General features: G+C 44.0%; 1 protein-coding gene across 7 annotated transcripts in view; it reads left to right on the plus strand.

Moving 5' to 3' along the window:
* Nucleotides 1–9,109: 9,109 nt before the first annotated feature.
* PHLDB2 (pleckstrin homology like domain family B member 2) overlaps nt 9,110–12,751 on the plus strand; it is a 111,180-nt gene continuing 107,538 nt past the window's right edge. For 6 of the 7 annotated variants that reach the window (XM_072884807.1, XM_072884860.1, XM_072884879.1 and 3 more), the window contains exons 1-2: nt 9,110–9,263; nt 10,927–11,248. The gene's annotated coding sequence lies outside the window, so the exon portion shown is untranslated. The remainder of the gene's footprint in view (nt 9,264–10,926; nt 11,249–12,751) is intronic. The other variant, XM_072884854.1, reaches the window with a different exon arrangement.

Genomic DNA, 12,751 nt, shown 5'->3' on the forward strand with positions numbered 1-12,751 from the left:
AATCAAGCCTCCAGAGGACACTGGAGCTCCCACTAAATGTGTGTGCTTGTGTAGATGGCTAACAAGCAGTCAACTCCATCCTTGTTTTCCTGCTCCACTGGCTGTGAGCAGTTGGTTAGGGTACTTTAGAAAAGATGAGAAGGAAAATCCTTTTTACTGTTCTTATGTCCACTGAAATGTAATGTTTAATAGATGGGTGTGTACTGCTGTCCCCCCCTGCCTCCCAAGGGGCACTGGTCAGTAGATCCAGAGGCTCACCAGCATGGTGTCCCAGGTCTCTACCACATGCTTTCTCATTGTTAGAGATGTGTGGCTGCCCTGTCCTGTTCCCAGGATCTTGCTTTGCCTTGGGTCTGCATGGTTTTAATGGTCTTCATGCACCCTTTGTGCCTGTGGAACTGATCAGTGGGATTTCCTTTGTGGGTTTCAAGCCTTCCAAAATTAAGAAAAGTTCTGAAAGTGACAAATTGAAATAACCTGTGTTGTTATGTTTGTTTAGAAGGAAAATATGACTATCTTCTAATATGCTGAAAATGATGGTGGTAATCATTTTGCCTGCCCAGATCACAGAGGCATTGCACTACATTCATTAAAGCTTGAGAGATGCTCCTGCTGTGGTACCGAGGACTGCCAATATGTAGACTGACACGGGCTCTAGGCTAAGCAGACTGAAACCGAGCTCCCACGTACAGACTGGAGAATGCCTTCTGCGAAGTGCAGGGGTGCATGTCCCACCTGGCTCTCCCTGTGGGTGCGAGTGTGACACACCTCCCTGGGGAATGCGGACCCCCAGGGTCAAAGTTAGGCTCAAGCATACACTCCGAGATACCATCTCTGACATTTCAGGGCACCACACCTTATTCTTCTCTTCTTGAAGACTCTGTTGCGTGGTAGGACAGGAGAAGAGAGACAAGTTGGTAGCTTCTCATGTTAGGAATCTCAAGCCCACACTCAGACCTCTCTCTTGTCTCTGTCTTGCTGGATTCCTGTTGATCAGAACACATCTGCTCCGCCCAGTGGGCTCATCATTAATGCTGGTGCTGTTGTTTTCCTAACTCAGAGGTGGCTGGCATGTGTAGTTGTGTTCCCCAAGAGAGTTTAATTAGATTAGGTATGGCTTTCTGGCTCCAGGTTGAGACAGTGTTCAGACTCACTAGTTTTTTTCCAGAGCTGATTGGTCTAGGACTAGTGTTGAAAGCTGCCTTTTTGTTTCAAAAGCACTTAACAGTCCTACTAAATTATTAGCATTGGCAAGATGCCACTGAATGGGACAGAGTCCAGTTCTAGTGAGGTGGTAGAGCTGTTCTCTTACTCTGTTGCTCTTGAATAACAACCACAAAAGACCACCTAACATGCATCAAAGTTTTCCCTCCTGATCTGATGGGAGCAGGATATATTAGCATTGAGTCTGAGGGAAATGTGGGCTCTTGCTTCCTGTGCTTTTCTTTTGCGTGTGTCAAGTAAAGGAAAAGGAGAATTCAGAAAATGCAAGGAATTCTCATGTCACTTTTTCCCTGCTTGTTTTTAAGTGCCTGAGAGCAAGAAGCTGGTACCTTAGCAGGCTTTCCAGACTTCTATTCAGAATATAATTACACCATGAGATGTTTCACGCTGGTTTTGATACCTGGGGAGGAGGCATCCTCCCCCAGGGGTATTTTGGACTCCTGTTATCATCCTGCTGGATGACTCGATTTGCTGGTGTTGGTAAAACTCCATTTGCTGTCCTGTTAGCTGTTCTGTTTCGACACACCTTTAGCTGACCTGTGCTCTAGAGCACTGTTAAACATTGCAGGCATGCTAAAGGAAGGAAAACATTCTGCCTTTTAATGTGGAGTGCAGCACTTAAACCCACTGGTGTGGCAGCAGGAGCAGTATATGCGCTGTGGGTGGTGCTAAACTGGTTTGGAGAGAACTGGGAATGGCATAAACTATGAACTTTATACCATGGTGGGATGGATAAGTTAGCATCTACCTGCTGGCAGACCTTTTTTGGGGGGGCTATTAGAGCTTTAAAAGTATTGTGGGTTACAGAAGGAACATTTGGAAAGGGTTTGAGATTGAGCTCTGGTTGCCTTTGCCTTGCTCAAGGAGAAGGTCACCAGAGATGGTTAATAAAGCTTTAGCTGCTGAGCTCACTAAACATTCTTCCAGTTCAATGGCCTATACAGAATGATGTGTTTAGTCAATGTTTAATTCCTAAGCAACAAATGGTGATTGTCATACTAAAAGGCACTTGTGGTGTTGACTGAAGCAATGGAGGCCAAGGATTAAAAAGGTCATGCGGGGAGATCTCTTCTGCAGCCTCAAAGCTCTCTCCTCTAGGTCAGGTCCCTTCACAGCAGGAGAAAACAGGGAGAAGTTCATGTTGCCTTAAGGACAAAAAAATGCTTTCCAATAAGAAAACAAACCAGCCCTTGTTAAAAAAAAAAAATTGGCTGTAGGGGAAAAAAACAAAAGGAAATGTTAGCTGTGGGATGACTGAAGGAAGGCAGGGGAAAGCAGGAGTCGGGAGACATCTACACTTGCCCTGGTGACAGGAGAGGAGCATGTAGCTGCTGCTTTGGTGGGCAGGAGAGGCAGGCTGTGACTGACAGCAGGAGGGGAAAGGTGCAGCAGCTGTTAAGGAGGCTGAAGACTGCCTGTACAGCTCGGATCTGGGGAGGAAATGCAAAGAGAACTGCAAATGGTGTCCTCACAGAGTGGAGGAGACCTGGGTGGGATGTCAGGTAGAAAACTCAAGAAGCTTTCTTGTTGGATGAAGAGCCCTCTCTCCTCTCAGCTGAGAGCCTCCAACCCTGCCTCACCCTTCTCCAACATCTGGATATCCTGCCCAAATGGATATCCTACCTGCCCTTTTAGCAAATATTGTGTTCTTAAAAAGCCACAGCCCTTGCATCTGTGCAAAGCACAGACTTCAATGCATGTGTGATGCTTCCTGCAGAAAATAACATTACTACCACACATGCTAGAGTGCTTATCTTGTGTTGGATGACTCAGTGCTGAAGAACTGGCTGAAGTCACAGCCAGGCCTGTGGGCTCCGAGCAGTCACTAGGGCTGTTTATCCCTAAGTCTGGCCTGCTTTGTCTGAAGCTGCTTTTTCCAAGGACTCTGCTAGCTGGGGCTTCATGTGAGGGTGTGGCACTCCCACCTCCTATGAAACCAGCTCAAAGCATTTGAAGTTTACAAGTCTATAAAGTTTGGCCCAGGTCAATGGGACTGGCTTGACTGTTCTGGCATATGTACCAGAGGATCTACAGGGGTTCACTTCTGCATAGGTGCTAGGAGGACCAGTGTGATTTGTCCTTTATTTTCTATGTTTTATACATCAACATGTATAATAGTAATTATTTTGTGCTTTTCTAATTCCGTCGGGTAAAGTACAGTAGGATTTTTCTGATAAAGACAAAGAGCAAGTGCCGTTCAAACCACTGCACCTTGCAGATTATGCCTCGGTATTTGGGATGGCTTTGTCTTAAAGACAGGTAGAGATATTACTTTTTTTTTGTAGGCTGTGCTGAGCCTGGGCATGTGTAATACAGACCAGAGTTCTGCTTCAGTTTTAGAAGATTAAGGCAAGACTGAGTATCTACTCAGTACATCTGTACATCAGTACAGTACTTGGTACATCTTGGTACACAGTACAGTACTCAGTACATCAGTACTTGGTACATCTGTGATGTACCAAGACTTCCACTGCTTAACTACAAGGCTGCAAGCTAATGGCAGGGCTTACTTGTGGCCAGGACACACTACTCCTTCCATCCTAAATATTGACTTCAGCACTGATTTAGTGGGCACCAGGAATAAATTTTCACCCATGCAATTTCCAGCTGCAAGATAGGTTTAGTACTAGATTACTGATCTGTATTTCAGTCATGGCGGTGACTTTGCTGATGAGTTGATGCTCTTGTAAACATGTAGGGCAGCTGTGCGAAAGTCATCGTTTGAGGTCTTTGCTTTATTTTTTTTATTTCATGCTGTTTACCTTAAGAATGAAGAATGAATGCTGTATAAAAGTGGCATGTCCTATGAGCCAGTATTACTTCACTCGGTGTATCAGCAGGAGCGAGCTGTTCCAGCAGCCAGGGTGCACATTCCAAAGCAATTAGAACAGTTTCATGAATAAATACTGCTCAGCAGCTGATAAAATGCCTTTCAGATGTCTTCGTAAAACAGATTCAGGTGACCAGCAAAGAACTAATTTCTTTAATCTTTGCAATCAAATGAGAAAATACTTATTTTGATTTTAACAAGTTCTTAATTTTAAAATTGCTGTGAATTGAAAGTAGTTAATTTGTTTTTTTAGAATAGCCTGCAATTGAGTCACAGGGAAAAGAAAAGGTGATGATCACAGATTCCCCACCTCTGTCTGCTCCCCCAGGGTCCCTGCCCTCTTGGAGCATAACTACACATGCAACTCATTTGATGCTTGGCTCAACTGAGAGGATGAAAACTTCTAGGGAGGAGGAACAAGTGGGGGGATAGAAACCATAAAAGGAGGATTTCTTCTGCCTGTAAACTGGCATATATGTAAGTGCAATTCATCTGGGAAGCTCAGCAAACTCCAAAGCATGCCTGTTTGCTGCTCAGAAGGAGCATGGCTGCAAGCTGCAGCGCTGCTTCCCAAACTTCTTGGACCAGCAAACCCTGCCAGTCCTCAGCTTTTCCCCATGTTGTCTCCTGTCCCAGAGCTTTGAATTCCCAACCTCACAACTGTGGTGTGGTGGTCTCACAGGCCCACCAGCTCTCTGTATTCCCCAGCTGTGAGAACCCCTGACCCAGAGTACCCTTTGGGTACAAACGTAGGGAGTTGGCAATTATGTACTCCAAGCCCAAAGCTAAAGATCTTTTGTTCCCAAAACATGCTTTCAGAAACCAAACAAAACAGTCTTTTAGATGTGGGTTGGTTTTTTTTCTCGTCTCCCCTGTTTCCCTGGTTTTCTTTCTTTCCTATCTTCCGTACCTCTTGGCTAGTGTTATTACTTTCTCTGGATTGATTCCTTTCTCCACATTGCCTTGTTGAAGGAAGGATAGAAAACTATGGTGGGATAGTCTTCTTTCAAACATTTTTGCTTCTGGAGAGCGTTGCTGTGATGAGTTGCACAAGAAGGCAGGCAGTGGGGAAGTTACCCAGGGCACCCCCTGGAAACTCCCAACGCAAGGATGAAGGAGGCCAAGCATGTGAAGAGAGGAGCACAAGCCCTGTGAGCAAGGCTGAGTGCTGAGCCTGAAGAGCAATAGGGAATGGAGGTGGGCCTCGAGCAAAGCCAGCTGAAGTTCAGCCTGGACAGTAGTGTGTGAAGCCAAACCCCAAATCTGTTTGTTTTGACTGGGTAAATTAAGACCTGCACTTGGACGCTGTGGTCCAGGCCCTGGCCAAGCACATAGAGCATTAGCCTGCCTGAGTATGGGGAAGAAGTCATCAGAATTGTCAATCTACAACCCAAGCCTGTCATATAAGCACGCCCTGAACTTTAAGGGTGTGTGTAGCCCTGGTCCCAGTACAGCATTTGAAAATGTGTCCTCACTCCAGTCCTTCATCCTGATGAAGAGAACAAGATTTATAGATATTTTAAGCATAAAGTTGCCTTTTTGTTCTGCGCTGTACTGAAGCACACAGATAGAAAATGTACACAAAGATCTGTTTAATTTCATTCACTCCAGCTAGCAGAAGTAGGACTAGCATTGGTTTGGGTTTGTTTTGTGTTGGTCTTGTTCTGTTTTGATGTGGTTTTCCTGGGGAGGGTTGTATGTGATGTGGTAGCATGAGAAATGTAAGTCAAAGAACTGGGCTTGGCAGTTTTCTGCGGACACCCCATGGGGTTGCTGGTGGCACATACCTGGCGAGGTTCCAGATGTGACCAGCTATAGAAAGATATTTTTGCTGCTTCTTGCCGAAACACTTTCCACCCTGTGCTCCTCCTTCAAGCCTGCTTCCAGAACAGCAGCTCATGGTTGCACTTGGTGGAGCCCAGTTCTGCTGGAAACCTTGGCCAGCTCTGTCCTGGACCTGAAGCCTGATGTGATATCTGGATATGTACAATCTACTTTTCCTCTCCCTGTCTCCCAAGTCTATGTATAGAATCTGTATTTCTACATGGCCTTTTTTTTTTAAATCCTGAGTTGAACTAAATAGGGAAACAACTGTTGATTATGTTATGAAGCCTTATTTATGGCATAGTTGTCTTCCTCAGCGTGACTCAGTTTCAAAAAAAAAAAAAAACAAACCCAAACCAAATGCTTCCAGAATGAGGTGACTGTGGCTAAAGCTTTCCAACACCTTTGGGGCCTTCAGTTCACAAGAAGTGTCCTGGTTTTGGTTTGCTGTGAGTTGAAACCTAAACAAAATAATGAGCTCAACCTTATTTCCACCCCTGAGCTCCACTACATTAGAGGCAAACGTACAAATTTTACCCAGATGATTTGCAGAGCTTTTACAGGACCTTGCTCAGTTTTAAAACCTTGTGGAAAAGCAAGAGGAAGCTTCTGTAGTTTTATGTTTAGTTTCAAGCTCCCGTCAGAGCCTCCGTAGTATTTCCTTGCTTTGGCTTGGAGAGGGAGCTGCCTTGGCCATCAGCCAGCTGGCGGAGGTGTAGCTTTCAGGCCTCCCCATGGAGCCCTGCTCTCTACAGGTCAGCAGCCCAGCCGCGGGCAGGAGAGTTGGGTCCTGGCCAATTTGGCATGCTATGTCCCTGCTGGGTAAGGATGCAGCAGGCCAAGACCCAAAGCGTCCAGAAGCAGGGAGAGGGTCTCTATGACCCTTGGGACGTGGTGCTTCACACCAGCATTAGCTCAGAAGGAAGGAGGTGTCTCCATCAGGCAGGACTGGAGGGGGGGGATTTCTATGTCTGTTTTCTAATCCCACACTGAATGGAACAGTGCTGAAATCTGCTGCAAATTTAGCTCTGAGCCCTCCAACTCTCAAAATGATATTCAGACTCATAGCTTTATTAAAATCATTATAGTAATTGTTACCTAGAGAGCGTTACAGTACTCTTCAAACTGGGAAGTGTTTTGGCTGAGGAAGAGCCCAAAATCAGGCAGTGTTCAGATTGAGGACTTTCTCTGTTTTCACAATTTTGACTATTTAAAAAAAAAAATCACCTGTCATGCTTCTTAAAAATCTATTGGTTCCTACCTACTCCAAAGCTCTCGTGTTCGTGTGGCTGACAGAAGTCATGCAAGTGGGCCCACATGACACGCAATGCAATTTGCCCATAGAGAAAGAACTTCTGAATTCCTCTTATGTTGACTTATCCAAAAGTCATGAGTTTGGATTAGTTTTCTCTGGAGTCTTTTAATCACTTGAAACCTGGATGGTCCTGTTGCATCAACGTAGCTGTTCACTTCTTTGCTGTAGGCCACAGTCTCGGCTTCAGGTACAAAATAGTATGATGAGGTCTGCAGTTTTGGGAGTCTGAACCCAGTGACCCTGGATGAACCTGCACTATGTCCCTGGTGTCTTGTATGCTCTGTGGCAAAAGGTACATCTTTCTTGCTTTTAAACTTGTTGGGTTTCCACTTTGCTAAATCTTATTTTGAATCATTTCCTGGAAAAGAGAACCTTTAAGCTGCTCTTTCACCTTTAATTTGGGCAAGTAGGCTGAGTGCTGCTAATATGACAATGCTTAAAAGGATTAGTTAGCACATTAACAGTTTCAGTCGCTAATCTCCTGTAGAACATGGGTTTTTGGAAGTGAGTAACTGCTTCTTTTCCCTATTGACCTTTAACTGCTTGTTCTGCATGGATACAGGGTATTTCCTCAATATCTGCATGAGAGCAGCAAGCCGTGTGCTGAGATAATGCAAATGGTATGGTGCTTCCACAAAAATTAGTAGTCAGCTGAGGTGCTGAGTCAGCATTAAAGTCACCTTATGGAAGACTATGCTGATGATGATCAAAAAAGAAAACTGTTCATGGTATGACCATGTCTTTATTTCTCAGGGGTGCCAAGAGAAGCTTCTCAGTCACACAATGCCTAATCACTTCTCATAGCTCCTCACTTAGAACAAGTAGCAAAAAATCAATTTTTCTGAGTTTCTGCTTTCACTTCCAGCTTGTGGAGAAATTTATGCTTCTTCCACCCCCTTGAATGAAGATTTTGGTCCATGTATTCATTGTCTCCATGGTGCTTTTCTTGCACTTGTATGTAAAGCTGGGTAACTCCAGCATACATGTGCTTCAGCTGGAACGGTAGGAAGCTGCTTGCTTTTCCCATGTCCCAGATGCTTGTAGTTTCAATCCACATTCATAACAGGGATCTTAATCTCTGGGTTCCCATGAAACAGCTGCATGCTTCTCAGATGTGGAAGGTTGTGAAGCATAGAGTGCTGGAGGACAAGGGGTAATGTATTCGTGGTTGAAGAGGCACAGAGGAAAACCAAGTCCTCCTTAGGAAATGTTTGCAAAGAAGATATTTCACATGTAGTCACAGAATATTAATCCCATCTTTTCTCCTGTAAATGCCTAATAGTTTGTCCTATTGTCTGTCCCAGAGAGACAGACATCTCTGGCTACTCCTTCAGAAGGAAGGTAGTGAAGTTCAGTGAGAGGCTAGAATTAAAATCCTCAGGGACATTCAGTATGTTACATAGCCTACTGGATTCCCTCTTGTGTGCGTTTCAGAAGAGTGCTTGCCTTTAATCTGGAGAATGTCCTTTCAGTATCTGTTTGCAAATCACGCTACTTTTATTTCGGGTGAAACTCTAACACTCTTTTCTTCAGTATCACTTCCCATTGCTGCTCTCAGCCTTGGTCTCCCACCGCTTCATCTCCTTAAAGCTCACTTGTGTTCTAAAATATTTTTTTGGAAGTTAGGTATGCAGGGCAAAGTAATAAAAAGAACGCTTTGCAGCATCCTCTGTTTAACAAAAGGTTAACAAAACCAAAAATAGCTCCTCAAAGCTGCGGTCGATTTCAGGCCAGGTTTGCATTTTTCAAATTCTTGCTTTACCTTATTTGGCCATGCAAAATGGGATCCAGCAGTCCCTGGGGACTTGGCTGTGAGGAGATGGGGCTTTGTTAAGATGAAAGTACGTGCTTTTTACTTTGGAGACACATGGCTAAATATGGACTGTGTTAATAACAAATGAGTGTTTTCTGGCAGAGTTACAGCTTCCCAACATCCCTCAAGTTAAAAAGGCAAGCGCGCAGCAGCCCTTCGGCATCAAACTTTGTGACCTTGACAGCGACTATATTGGAAGGTGGGGAGAGTGGAGGGATTTGCCAACATTGACAGTGACGAAGCTTGTTTTCATTTCAGTAAGTAGTCTGGGTACAAGATAGCTAGAGTTGTCTAAAACAACAATTTAAAATGAAACCAAGCAGGGCAGAGAATGAGAGTTGAGTATTTTTTGTGAGCTGAGACTATATATTGTAATTTTTCTTTTTTGCTATATTTTTCCTGTTTTTTATAGTCTTTTTCCTGTGAACAACTATTCTCCATCTGCAAAATACAAGGAGACAAACCGTAAGATGGCCAAATAATATGCATACTTTTAGGGAATAAATATTGACTTAGGATCTGATGTTGGTCAAGTGCTATAATTGAGGTGTGCCTTATAAAATGTAGCTCTTGGGAAAGGGGCAGTATCAGATTAAAAAACCTCTGCTGGCTGCACACTTTATTTACCTATTCAGAAGTGTTGTCTAAAGTATTGCCCCTCAGTGCTTTGTTAGGTATGAAACCTGTTGATGCTGGTGCCGAGGTGAAGGGCGTAAAGTGGACAGCAATGAGAAGCACAGATGTATTAAAGCATGTGTTGCATAAAGCATTAACTGTATAACCACTTTTTAAAATCTAACAACAAGGTTGGGGAATTCTTGCAGGAGAAAGGGGAGGATATGGCCAGAGGCTGTCAGGGAGCCATCAGGCCCAGAACAGATGTAAGGAAAAAGGTGTAGGTAGTGAAACAGCTCCTACTGCTTGCTTGGCCGCTGCTGATGGGACAATATAAGCTAGATCCTCATGTTAGTTAAAGAGATTTAGCTCCTCAAAAATAATTGCAGGCCAAAATCCTTACAGACAGTTTTCTGCTCACAAAATAAAAATTTAGAAAAAACAGCAAAAGTTCAACTTCTCTATTAAGTAGGACTTCAGGTGAATCACAGAGGAAAGGCTGAGAGGGTAGGTCCCAGTGAGACTTTGATTAGGAACACATTATGTCTCAAGCTCAGTTGCTTCATGAGCTTACTATGCAGGTGATGAAAACGTGAATCTTCTAAAATGCTTTTTGGAGATGTTGAAAACAAGACAGCCACAAGAGCTTTCAGGCATGCCGATGACATGGTGCATGTCAGTGCAGCTGCGTCATGAACAGAAGCAGATGGGGTTCAGTTGCACCATGGCTGCCACCCCGTCTTGATATCTGTTCTTGAGAAAGTAATTTTAAACTTGCCACAGTCTCCTCATGTGTTTATATGTTACCACCTGGATTGTACAAATGTTTTGAGTAGAGCTGGTTGAAATTTTCTTGTGAGAAGAGTCTTGCAGAAAAGGATTTTACTGAAAAATAAAAATTTCACATGAAAAAGGAAAACTCGTCCTGGACAATTACTTTGGGGTTTTCTTGCTCTCTCCATTCAAAATATTTTCCATGAAAATAAGATATGGATTTTAAAGTTAAGGAGTCTTGCCTTTGGACTTCCTGTGAGTATTTGTACTTTGTGGTGGGATGGAGGAGAATATTGGTTCCCAAAGTGTTGTGTGGATTAAAGTCTTGGCAGACCTCTGAACATGTAAGTGTTACAAAATGTCTGTTATTTTTGATGTGAATGACATTCTCAGTCTTTTTGTAAATGGTTTCGAAAGCCAGAGAGCAAAGAGCTCAAAGCCAAGTGCTGGCATTCTTATTCTAATGCATTTTCATGTCCAAGGGCAACATAACTTTACTGGCCACTGATTTTTTCTTTTCTTTTTTTTCAGTGCCCAGGTTTGTACCTGAATATTTGTAGGAGTGAATGACTTTGGTTGGAGTTGCAGGTGGCTCAGGACTATCTCAAGTTACACTCAAGGCCTCTCAGGCTCTAAAGCAGGATTAGGAACTTTCTTCTGGAAGTTTTGCTGCAACTTTTCATCACAGCTGGTGATGTTTTCCCAACACTGTTGCATGGTGATGAGCTGATATTAGGAGAAGGTGACTGCTGAGGACTCATTTCACTTGTCTGTATGATGGTTATAACTTTGAAATGTGTGACCTGTTCAGGAGCCTGCTCTAGACTGAAGTCCTGAAGTTGCTGGAGAAGGGGTGAGTGAAGGACTGAGAGGTCAATATAATCAAAGTTCTCTTAAAATGGTGGTTCGTTTTGCTCCCTATGGCCAGGTATCCAAGGCTAGTGATTTTGACTAGTTCTTCTTCTGCATTATATCTAAAGACAAGCTATAGGATTTTGATCGGCTGTATCTTCTCATGCACTCAGACTGTCAAGAAACTATATATCTGTGCAAAGGTGGGGATGCAGCAGTCTTGTGGCATTTCACAGGGTAGGGCCTGGGTAGGAGCCAATCTATTCCTCTAGCTTGGGCAAAGTGTGCCACAGAAATGAAACTGCTCCTGCAGCCCCCATGGGCTTTTTAGTGAGTTTCAGTAATGTGGTTATCAGATTTCTGTAATACTAATGTTATCGCTGTTCATGCTGCCTCTGTTTTGATTCTGAGCACCACCCACGTTCTTAGAGCATGGAGATGGTTTGCGAGGCTTTCTCCGCGCTCACTGGTTGTGCCCACGTACCGAGGTACGTTGGGACAAGGCTGGGATTCATGCCTGAAATGCCTGGTGCATACCGACAAACCCACTCCTACTGCCCGTCTGTTTGGAGGAGGCACAGGCAGACCAAAGGGCTCTCATGGCCTCTGATAAGTTAATTACCAGTGGCTTAAATGTTTATGGGGTGGAATGTGCCTCCCATTCAGCATCTGACCTGTGCTGAGAAGCTGTCTTTGTCGTCGTGTTTCATGGGTGAATGGTTTAAAGTGTCTGTGCAAAGTCAAAAGTTGTTTGAATGATGTGTTATCAGCGCTCCTTTTTAACACTGAGGCTGCTTTACTGTCTGTTTTAAAATATTAATAAGCACAGTGCATTGGAGCTGAGCACATAAGGTGGGCTTATCAGGCATAAGGGTTTCTATGAAGCAGCCATGTAGCCCCCTCAAAACGAGTATTTTGTGTGTATAATTGCATTGCTGCTAATTACAAGGTAGTCATTGTTTATAACCTCAGCTACCCTTCTGGCTTCCTCTTGGAAGGATGGGCACGGCTCCGTCTCCCTGAGGCAACCGGAGGCAATGTGCCGTGGCTGATGGTGGCTGGCCCCACCAGCCAAAGCATGACACTTGAGAGGGGAATATCTGAGTTGGGACCCAACACTTGCTCTTCAGATAGTCCTAACTGAGAGTAGGACAGGGAGGAACAGCCCTTTATGTGGAAGGGGAGGCTTGCAGGATGAGGAGGAGACTGAGAGAATGGGGTCTTGCTCAACATACCAAAAAAATAAATTATTCTGTAGTAAAGTAGAATATGAACTCTAAGCAGAATAGTTAATTTGAAACAACTCCATGGATAAATGAGTGTTAGATTCTTGAATCAGGGAATAGGTTTTTTCAGGAAATAAGAAGAAAGAAGGGAAGCATGCTTTTCCTTTAGAAACAATAATGCGGGATTTGGATTATCAGATAGCAGCTGTATTGATGCAGACACAATAGCTGTCTGCCAAGACCATGCAGACAGCTTAAGGACAAAATTGCAATGCTCC

This window comes from Ciconia boyciana, chromosome 1 (genome assembly GCF_034638445.1).
Source record: "Ciconia boyciana chromosome 1, ASM3463844v1, whole genome shotgun sequence".
Taxonomy (NCBI): domain Eukaryota; kingdom Metazoa; phylum Chordata; class Aves; order Ciconiiformes; family Ciconiidae; genus Ciconia; species Ciconia boyciana.